This window comes from Pseudophryne corroboree, chromosome 1, assembly GCF_028390025.1.
Source record: "Pseudophryne corroboree isolate aPseCor3 chromosome 1, aPseCor3.hap2, whole genome shotgun sequence".
NCBI classification, from domain to species: Eukaryota; Metazoa; Chordata; class Amphibia; order Anura; family Myobatrachidae; genus Pseudophryne; species Pseudophryne corroboree.
In genome coordinates this window covers 596833052-596844924 of record NC_086444.1, presented here as the reverse complement: position 1 = coordinate 596844924, position 11873 = coordinate 596833052, and positions in this window count along the sequence as shown.

The window sequence follows — 11873 nt, the reverse complement described above, 5'->3', positions numbered from 1 at the left end:
ATGTTGGCTCTCTTCCATCACTAATTTTAGGACACATAGGGTGTTGTATAGAGAGTGCAACTAAGAAAACTTTTAAAGTGTTTCCTAACGATAAACATTGAGTAAATGGTGACGTTCGGTCATCGCTAAGGACGCATGATAAAGTCTTTAGGTCAGGTGATAAGGAAGCTTCTAAATTAACTAGGTCCGATTTGAGGAAATGCATTAGGAAAGCAAAGATTGATTATTTGGTTAAAATTGAAGAAAGTAGACTTCTGCTTCCGGCCCCGCTGATGTGAGCCGCACGCTAGTGCAGATCCGATACCGCCGCCGGGCTCCCGATATCATGGCTGTTCTCACAGCCTCCACGCCGCTGGGACTCACACCCGCTACCCTCCCTGACACCACCGCGGTGCATGGACCGCTACCTTCTCCCCCTGATGCCCCGCAGTAAGAGTAAAGGAGCCAGGGACGCCCCATCCAAGATGGCACCCGGAGCTGGCTGGACGGACTCTCCAACACATGTGCCAGCGTCAGCAACCACTGAGCCGCACAGCAGAGGTGAGCTACCTCCCCAATCCCCCCCTGAGCATACTTTTAATACTGAAGCTGCACAACTAGACACCCCTGTGATTTACAGGGACATGGTGGCTGCAATTAGGGATGCCATAGGCCCCCTTATCACTGCACAAACGGCTAGTATCACGCAGCAGCTGGACAAACTCACTCACAGAGTCCAGGACACTGAACAGAAATTGGGGGCTATATTTTCTGATGTGGCAGATTTACAGACCTCTTCTACCAAACAGAGGAAGCTGCAACACTCGATCATTAACAAACTGCAAGATTTGGAGAACAGATCGCGCAGGAATAATCTACGGGTTGTTGGGGTCCCTGAAGACGTAAAAGGTCCCGCCCTTTATGATTTTATACGGCTCACTCTCCCAGAATTACTTCAAATCTCAGATCAATGCCATGATATGGTTATTGAGCGGGCACACCGACTAGGACCGATACGTAACCTGACGGGAGCATGCCCTCGTGTAGTCATCTTCCGTATCCTCAATTACGCACACAAAAACTTGCTATGGGTGGACTCCCGTAAGCTCGGCTCCCTGCAGTGGAATGGAAATAGACTACTCCTATTTCAAGACTATTCGGCGGAGCTGACAGCTGCTAGAAAGGAGTTTTCCCCAGTTTGTTCATACCTGATCAAGAAAGGGGAAAAATTTGCCTTGTTATACCCGACACGACTCCGCATCTACAATGGATCCTCACACGTAGATATTACCTCAGTGGCTGATGCTCAACAGTACTTGGAAGAACTGCACACTGATATGAATGCCCAATCTGGGCACGACGATGATTGAAGTGACTGTCTACCACGAGGGTTACCTAAAGGCTCTCCTGCACATCTGTGCATATTCATTCATACATAACTATGTGCATAGTTCCTTACTTTAAAGCACTATTTGCTCGTTTAAACTCAGTTGATGTTCCTTTTACATAATTAGTGCAGTGACTCAGTCCGCATTGAGACTACACCTGCTTTCCCATACCCCCCCCCCCCAGTTGGCAATAATAATTTAGTCTTTTTAGACATTCCTATTCGATGCCTGAGCGGTGTTGTGGAGCTGTTTTCATGCTCCCTATGTTAAATTTCAGGTTACCACACACATTGGAAGTCTAACTTCCCAAGTTTACGCATCAAAGAGACGGTCAATCCAGACTCGGAAAGGTACAAGCCAGGGACCCAATCTCTGCTTGATGCATTTGGTATTGTTGTGTGTTTTTATGTTCTGTATGTTTGTATTTTATTGTTTTCAGGAACCAATTTGTTCCTGGCCTGCCCCCCCCCCCCCCCCCCCTCACGCTTATTTGCATCCAAACTCTTGCTATCGAGGTGATATCATTGCTTTTATTCTTCTCTTATATACTGAATAATAATGTCTTCATACAGTACATTTATGTTGATAGATGTTGTCGCTACTTAAAATTGGTTCGTTAAATGTAGGAGGAGTAAATTTACCTTCAAAAAGAAGGAAACTATTGCTATATTTGACTAAACAAAACATTGATATAGCCTTCCTACAGGAGACCCACCTCCTACCTGATAACGTCCTAAGGTTACAAATTTTTGGCTGGCGAGTATTACACTCTGCTTCATATACATCAAAGAAAAGAGGTGTAGTCATCTTAGCTAAAAGAACCGTTCCTATCAACCTCCTGTCATCTTCAACAGACCCCGATGGGCGCTTTGTTTTAATAGAGGTTAAGATAGGTGTAACAGTCTATGTTTTTTGTAACTTATATGCACCCAATGCTTCGCCAAAAAAATTCTATGCTATTATTCTCACTGCACTTCAACAACACACTCATTTACCTATGCTTGTTTGTGGCGATTTTAATATGTACATTTCTCCACCCTTAGAAAAACAGGGTACTTCTAACAAACCTCACCCGGCTCAGAAATATGGCATACCCATGCTGATAGACAAACTTCAGCTACTTGATAGCTGGAGAACGCATCACCCGACTGACAAGGTATATACGTGCCTATCGGCAGCCCACGGTTCCCTATCCAGAATAGACTACATTTTAGTTTCGCCCTCTCTGTTTTATAAAATAGAGGAGGTGGAAATATCTCCCATATGCATATCTGACCATGCCATGGTCTGGCTGACACTACGTACTACTATAGACCAAGGCCCCTACATTCAATGGCGCTACCCCACTTCTTTTGCCACATCTATTAAATTTCACAGCAAAGTCCAAGCTACTTGGGCAGATTATGAACTACTCAACACAGAATCATTATCTAGTGACCCTTCATTATTTTGGCAGGCTTCCAAGTCGGTACTTAGGGGAACAATTATAGCCTACAGCCATTCCTTTAAAAACAAACTGGCAACTGACTACCTTTCTCAACAATCTAATCTCACTACCTCTTATCAACTCTACATGTCTGACCCCTCCGCCATTAATAAATCGACCTACTCCCTCGCAAAAACCCACTTTGATGCCTTGCTAAATAAATTAGAATCTACGTACTCTTTCCGCAAGGATCATCTATTCTTTCGGTTTGGTAACAAGGTGGGGAAACTACTGACAAATCTTCTACGGAGCCAATCCCCACCAATGGTGATTCACCCATTGAGGCTCCCATATGTCTCCTTGGAATCTCGTAGTGCGTATATAGTTGACATCATGACAGACTTCTATACTTCATTGTACTCAACCCCCACAAAAGACACTCAGACTGACGACTCCTTTTGGAATGACCTAACTGTTCCGACGCTCCCATCAACTGCCTCTGACTTACTGTCAGCGCCAATAACAGAGTTGGAAGTGAAAACCACGATTTCTAATTTAAAATCAGGGAAGGCACCAGGACCTGATGGTCTGACTACCGAATATTACAAACTCCTAGCTCCTTCCATTATCCCTATTTTGACAGCTCTATATAACCAAATTATCTCCACACATACCCTCCCAAGATATTTCAACTCAGCTATAATTAAGCTAATCCCGAAACCAGGAAGAGACCTTAGTAACCCCTCCTCTTACAGACCAATATCACTCCTCAACCAGGATTATAAAATCCTGACGAAGATGCTAGCTGACAGACTAAAAACTCTCCTTCCTTCTATAATCCACACAGATCAATCCAGATTTGTAGCTGGACGACACTCCGTCACTAATGTTCGAAGAGTCCTCTCGGCTATCTTCTCGGTCTCCCAAGCGGCCTCACCAACGCCCAGCGCCATACTCTCCCTGGATGCCGAGAAGGCCTTCGACATGGTGCTCTGGGACCATCTTTTTTTCCACTATGTCCAGATTTGGTTTCACAGACAGCTTTATTCAGATTATTAAAACTCTATATTATTCTTCTACCTCCCAACTATCATGTAATGGATAACTATCACAACCTATACCCATATTGAGAGGCACCAGACAAGGCTGCCCCTTATCCCCTTTGCTCTTTGACATTGCATTGGAACCGCTGGCAATTACGTTACGAGATTCCCCCCTTTATCAAGGCATTCGTGTAGGCCCGATTAACCTCCAAATTTGCCTATTTGCAGACGACATGCTTTTGTTCTTATCACACCCAGAACATTCCCTCTCAGTAGTAATGGACATCATTACTCGATTCAGCACTTTTTCAGGCTACAAAATAAACATTGATAAGTCAGAAATTATGCCCATCTCAGGATCTCTGGTTTTTATACATTCTGACCCATCTTTACACGCCATGAAGGTAGTCCCAACACACTTTAAATACTTAGGTGTCCAGGTACCGGCCAAGCTTTCTGACCTCTATGACCTTAACTTCACTCCTTTAATATTGCGCATCTCTAACATTTTAGAGGGATGGAAATCGCTTCCTCTATCTTTGTTGGGCAGAGTGGCGGTCATAAAGCACATAATTTTCCCCAAATTACTCTATCTGATGCAGATGCTTCCTATACGTATATCCAATAAAGACATTTCTTTTTTAAACACCACTTTCCAAAAGTTTCTTTGGAGAGGGGGGGAATCCTGCATTGCACGGAAGAAACTACAAATGTCATGTAAACACGGCGGCCTAGGTCTCCCGGACCTACTGGTCTATACCCATTCGATTCTATTCAGATATGCCTCTGACTGGCTCTTGGAAAGAAGCATGTTCACTGAGTATAACTTAGACTCTGCGCTACTACACCCACTATCACCTAACTGTTATGCACACCAGTGCCAGCAGGAATGTACTGGTGTCTGAACGGAGAGGGATGCAAAACAAATTAACTCACAGACAGACTGGGGAATATGACATTACATACACAGAAGGTGATAGGGTAACAAAATAAACACAAAGTGAACAGAGAAGCCCAAAGGCTAAGAAACTGGGTGTCTCCCTAGTATTAGGAATGCTCAGATGGAAAGAAGCGAGATGTTGTGATTTAATACGTAGAGAACCCGAAATGCTGTTGCTAAGGGCAACAGCAAAACCCTAAAGGGTTACCAACGGGTGTGGCAGTAAACTCCTTGGTCAGAGATGGAATAATAGACATAAGGAGAGTCTCCACAATCCTAGTCCTCACTTGCAGTGCACTGGTTCAGTTTACTGCCACTAAACTGACACCTGAACACCTTGCACAGTGAGAAAGGATTTTGGCAGGCAAGTCTGAGAATACAGCCGCAAACTTGCTAGGTTCACAGAGTAGCAAAAGAACCCCAGCAGGTTAAACGACTGACTCCAGTCTTACTGCTAGGTCTGGATTGGCAGAGTGTAATACCAAATCCCAAGGCCTATTTGCAGTAAGCAACAAACAAATACAAAGTTTACACAGTACTAGCTAGCTTTCAGGAACTGACTAACCAACAAAGATTCAGCAGCATCTGCCTTACCTGAGAAGAGGTTTTATATAGCAGGTGCTGTCCACGCCCCACTCAGACCTCACAGACTGTGAGCACAAAAACCAGCACCAGATCCCCTGCCGTGCACAGAGCCTGTAACTACTGCACAGCAAAAGACCCGAACCGGAGTATCAGCTACGCTCAGGTTACTCCGCTAGCACTTGTCTCCCGGTTGCCATGACGACGTGGCAGCACAGAGCAAGAGACCCTAACAGTACCCCCCCTCTGACGAGGGGTCAAAGAACCCCTACCACCGGGTTTATCGGGGAACTGCGAGAAGAAAGAGCGTAACAGTCTGGGGGCATGAAGATCACAACTGCGCACCCACGACCGCTCCTCCGGGCCATACCCCTTCCAGTGCACCAAAAATGACAGCCGACCCCGAACCATCTTGGAGTCAAGAATCCTTTCAACAACAAACTCCCTCTGGCCACGTATCAGAAGAGGGGAAGGTCTTCCACTGAAAGAAGGATTACTAATCGCCTGTTTTAAAAGGGAACAATGAAATGTTTTATTGATACCCAAAGAACGGGGTAGATCTAACTGAAATGCCACCGGATTGATAACCCTAGTGATCTTATAAGGACCGATGAACCGGGGCCTAACTTATGAGATGGCTGTCTCAACTTCAAATTCTTGGTAGACAACCAGACGAAGTCTCCTAATTTGAAGCTGCAGGGTCTTTTCCGCTTATCAAAAACCCTTTTGGTCACTAATGACACAGACACAAGGGCTTTCTTCACTTTCCTCCAAATACCTCTAAGGACCGAAACCACAGAGGAACCACCAGGCGTGGAGTCCAGGGGGTCAAAAGAATTGGCCTTAGGATGATGCCCATACACACAAAGGAAGGGAGAGATCCCTGTAGCAGAGTGAGCCGCGTTGTTATAGGCAAACTCCGCCATAGACAGATGAGCAACCCAGTCAGTCTGACACTTGGAGACATAACACCTGAGGAACTGCTCCAAGGACTGGTTCACCCTTTCAGTCTGCCCATTAGACTGCGGATGGTAGCCTGACGACAAGCTGACAGAAATCTGGAGATCGGAACAAAATGCCCTCCAGAATTTGGCCACAAACTGGGATCCGCGGTCAGAGACCACATCAAGTGACAACCCGTGGAGGCGCACAACATGCAGCATAAATAATTCAGACAGGCAGCCCAACCAATGGAACGAAGTGCGCCATCTTCGAAAACCTGTCAACGACAACCCAGATGGCTGTCATCCCCGAGGATTTGGGCAAGTCCACCACAAAATCCATTGAAATGTGGGTCCATGGCTTAGATGGAATAGAGAGTGGATGTAATGGGCCAACAGGAACCCCTCTAGGAGTCTTATTTCGGGCACAGATGTCACATGCCCCAACCCACTGATCCACATCCCTAGCCACCGAGGGCCACCACACCGCCCTAGATAGCAACTCCCGAGTTCTGGCAATACCCGGGTGACCTGCCGACTTCTTGGCATGGAATTCAAGGAACACTCGCTGTCTTAATCTAGGAGGCACAAACAAAAGACCTACCGGAAGGTCTGGAGGAGCCTGCTCCTGTGCTCTAAGGACTAATGACAAGAGGTCCTGGGTAATGCCCACTTTAATACATGATGGGGACACAATGGGCAATGGCTCCTTGTGGTCTCCTGGATTGGAGCAAAACTCCGCGAGAGCGCATCGGCCTTGATGTTTTTTGACCCAGGGCGATATGTTATCAAAAAATTAAAGCGAGCAAAAAACAAACCCCATCGTGCCTGCCTGGCATTGAGGCGCTTCGCTGACTCTAAATATGCCAAATTCTTATGGTCGGTGAGAATTGAGACCACAAACTTAGCCCCCTCAAGCCAGTGTCTCCACTCCTCGAGTGCATCCTTAATAGCCAACAATTCCCGGTTACCCACGTCATAATTCATCTCGGCAGGCGAAAATTTACGGGAAAAGTAAGCACAGGGATGAAGGCGATTATCAGACACCCCCATCTGAGAGAGCACTGCCCCAATACCCATCTCAGAGGCATCCACCTCCACCACAAAAGGACGCTCTGGATCTGGGTGTCGCAGCACCTTGGCCGAGACAAATGCCCTTTTGAGACGGGCAAAAGCCGCTTTGGCCTCACAAGACCAGTGAGCAACATCCGCCCCTTTCTTAGTGAGTGCCACCAAGGGCGCCACTATAGACGAAAATCCAGCGATAAATCGTCTATAAAAATTCGCAAAGCCCAGAAAACGCTGAAGCGCCTTCAAACTAGTGGGCTGCACCCAATCCAGGACTGCCTGTACCTTGGAACCCTCCATTTGGAAACCTTCTGGGGAGATAATATATCCTAGAAATGCGATTTGCTGAACTTCAAATTCGCACTTCTCCAGCTTCGCCCCAAGCCGGTGGTCTCTGAGTTTCTGGAGGACTAAGCGTACATGCTTCCGATGTTCCTCCAGGGAATGGGAGAAGATTAGGATGTCATCTAAGTATACAACTAAGAATCTATCCAAATATTCCCTGAGCACATCGTTCATGAAGTCCTGGAAGACTGCCGGGGCATTACAGAGCCCAAAAGGCATCACCAAATATTCATAATGCCCTGAGTGGGTATTAAAGGCAGTCTTCCATTCATCCCCCTCTCTTATTCGGATTAGATTGTACGCACCGCGTAGGTCAATCTTAGAAAAAATGGTGGCAGTACGAAGCTGGTCAAACAAGACCGAAATGAGAGGCAGTGGGTATGAGTTTTTAATCGTGATACGGTTCAATTCCCTGAAGTCGATGCAGGGTCGCAATGAACCGTCCTTTTTACCCACGAAGAAGAACCCCGACCCAACTGGAGACTGTGAAGGTCTGATAAATCCCTTAGCCAAGTTCTCCTGAATGTACTCTGCCATAGCCTGAGTCTCAGGACGTGACAGGGAGTACAACCTGCTCTTGGGAAGCTTAGCATTCGGCAACAAATTAATGGCACAGTCATAGGGGCGATGGGGAGGTAGTACCTCTGCAACTCTTTTGGAGAACACGTCCGCAAAATCTGCATAACATCCTGGCAATCCTGGCAAACTTAGCTGCGAAAGCCTGTCTGGAAGGCTCAAGCAACTCCTGAAACAATCAGTACCCCAACTAAGAATCTCCCCAGAGACCCAGTCAAATTGAGGATTGTGGGCCCTTAACCAGGGTAACCCCAACACCAATGGGGCAAAAGTACAGACAGTCACATAAAAGGACAATTTTTTAGAGTGTGTGGCTCCAATAAACAAAGAAATCTGGCTAGTGCAAGAGGTAATTTTACCCTGGGATAATGGTTCCCCGTTTAACCCACAAATCTCAATTTCCGATGCCAAGGGTACTAAGGGAACAGAGTGTTTCAGGGCGAATTGGCGGTCCATAAAAACCCCGTCGGCCCCACTGTCCACAAAGGCCTCAGTCTTGACAGTTTGACCGAGGATCTTCAAGGTCACCGGAATGATAAAAGTCTTCTTGGGAAATTCTGACTTCTGGCCTGACAGGATATTTCCCATCACCCTCAGGCCCTGAAGTTTTCCGGCTTTTCTGGGCATGATACTACCACATGACCTTTATTCCCACAGTACAAACATAACCCCTGCTGTCTCCTCCGCGTCTTCTCACGCGAGGAGAGGCGGGTAGCCCCAATCTGCATAGGCTCCTCGGAAAATTCCTCAGAGTCTGAGGTTCCCTTGGGAAAGAAGGAAACCTCGGTCTCCCTTTCAAGCCTGCGCTCTCTCAGCCGTCTATCCACCCGAATGGATAACTGCATGAGCTGATCCAAGCTATCAGGCAAGGGATATTGTACCAGTTGGTTTTTAACTGGTTAGAAAGACCTCTTCGGTACTGGTGTCTCAGGGCTGGGTCATTCCACTGGGTATCATGGGCCAACCTCCGAAACTCCGTACAATAAACCTCAACTGGCCTTCGCCCTTGCTTAAGGATCGAAATCTGAGCCTCGGCTGAGGCCGTCTTGTCAGGGTCATCATACAACATGCCCAGTGCCGTAAAAAAAGCATCAACACTTTTAAGCGACGGACAGTCAGGCTGCAACCCATATGCCCAGACCTGTGGGTCTCCTTGTAGCAAGGAAATCACTATGCCCACCCGCTGAATCTCCGACCCAGAAGACTGAGGCCTAAGTTGGAAATATAGCTTGCAGCTCTCCTTGAAACAAAAGAACTGCGAGCGATCTCCAGAAAAACGATCCGGGAGATTTACTTTCGGCTCCTTAACCCCTGAAGGTACTGCTGCTGCGGGAGCTCCGCCAGCGTCCTGCGAGGTGTGCATTTTAATGGACAAATCATTAAATTGTCGAGTCAGGACCTGCACCTGATCGACTACCTGTTGCAAAGTATTTTGAGGGGTATGCTCCATATTCCCACAAAATTTCAACAGGAGTATTGGGCTGCTGAATATGTTATGCACACCAGTGCCAGCAGGAATGTACTGGTGTCTGAACGGAGAGGGATGCAAAACAAATGAACTCACAGACAGACTGGGGAATATGACATTACATACACAGAAGGTGATAGGGTAACAAAATAAACACAAAGTGAACAGAGAAGCCCAAAGGCTAAGAAACTGGGTGTCTCCCTAGTATTAGGAATGCTCAGATGGAAAGAAGAGAGATGTTGTGATTTAATACGTAGAGAACCCGAAATGCTGTTGCTAGGGGCAACAGCAAAACCCTAAAGGGTTACCAACGGGTGTGGCAGTAAACTCCTTGGTCAGAGATGGAATGATAGACACAAGGAGAGTCTCCACAATCCTAATTCTCACTTGCAGTGCACAGGTTCAGATAACTGCCACTAAACTGACACCTGAACACCTTGCACAGTGAGAAAGGATTTTGGCAGGCAAGTCTGAGAATACAGCCGCAAATTTGCTAGGTTCACAGAGTAGCAAAAGAACCCCAGCAGGTTAAACGACTGACTCCAGTCTTACTGCTAGGTCTGGATTGGCAGAGTGTAATACCAAATCCCAAGGCCTATTTGCAGTAAGCAACAAACAAATACAAAGTTTACACAGTACTAGCTAGCTTTCAGGAACTGACTAACCAACAAAGATTCAGCAGCATCTGCCTAACCTGAGAAGAGGGTTTATATAGCAGGTGCTGTCCACGCCCCACTCAGACCTCACAGACTGTGAGCACAAAAACCAGCACCGGATCCCCTGCCGTGCACAGAGCCTGTAACCACTGCACAGCAAAAGACCCGAACCGGAGTATCAGCTACGCTCAGGTTACTCCGCTAGCACTTGTCTCCCGGTTGCCATGACGACGTGGCAGCACAGAGCAAGAGACCCTAGCACTAACGCCCTCCTCCACACCCCGAGGGCAAAACTACCCCCCAAGTTACTCCTCAACCCACTCTTTAGAGACACATACATATCATGGCTGGCTATCAACAAAAAGTTTAAACGCGGCCATCGATACACCAAACGTATTTCCTTATGGGGAAACCCCCTTTTTGAGCCGGGAAGAGACTCCTCCATTTTTCACAGACTCTACTTGAAGGGAATCCGAGCTACCTCAGATGTATTTGACCCAGGAGGCAAATTGTACACTTTTCCCACCATCCAGGAAAAGTTTGGTCTCACATCGCAATATATTTACCCCTACATGCAAATTCAACACTTTGTTTCCTCCTTAACCCACTTTGCACCGTCCGACTCCACCCCTGATGACATAGATTCACTCCTACATTTTCTAAATCAGCACACCTACAGATTGAAATTCCTCTATCTTCCTTTACTGACATTATACAAAGATAAGATTTGTACCTCCATAGTATCCCGATGGTCTGTAGATCTCCCTTTGATAGAATCATCCGCTACAATATTTCAACATTACGACCGCTCTATGAAACTACTAAGATCCTCCTTATTACAAGAGGTTCATACCAAGATGATACATAGGGCCTACATCACACAAACGCAACGCCAGCACTATATACCTTCTGAACTCAAATGTTGCCTGAAATGCTCTACTGCATCTGCGACATTCATACACTATGTATGGCATTGCCACAAAATCCGAAGGTTTTGGAATAAGACTGTATGTTTTATTAATACTACTTTAAAATTGCAACTTGGACTAGACCCAATCCCTTGTCTTTTTGCTAACTTTAAACCTTGGATACAACAGGGCATGTTACCAAACATGATCCCTTTCCTCATGATCCTGGTATCTGTAGCGAAAAAGGTTATTATGAGACATTGGATTTCGTCAACCTCCCCCTCGCTGTGTGAGGTGAAAGCCCTACTCCTCAAGATCCTCTATTTTGATAGGGAATCGACAATTCCTGACTTGGAAAGGGGGGTAGTCTGCTTTTATAGAAAATGGGGCATATACATTAATACACTTGATGAGGTGACGCAATCCAAAATATTCCAGCTCTATGAGAACACTGATTGGTGGCATTATAAACGATTGGAAGACCTCACCTGATTAGTGCATCCCCCTGAGTCGAACTTCAAGGTACTTTGTTTACCTGTTTCTCTAACCTAAA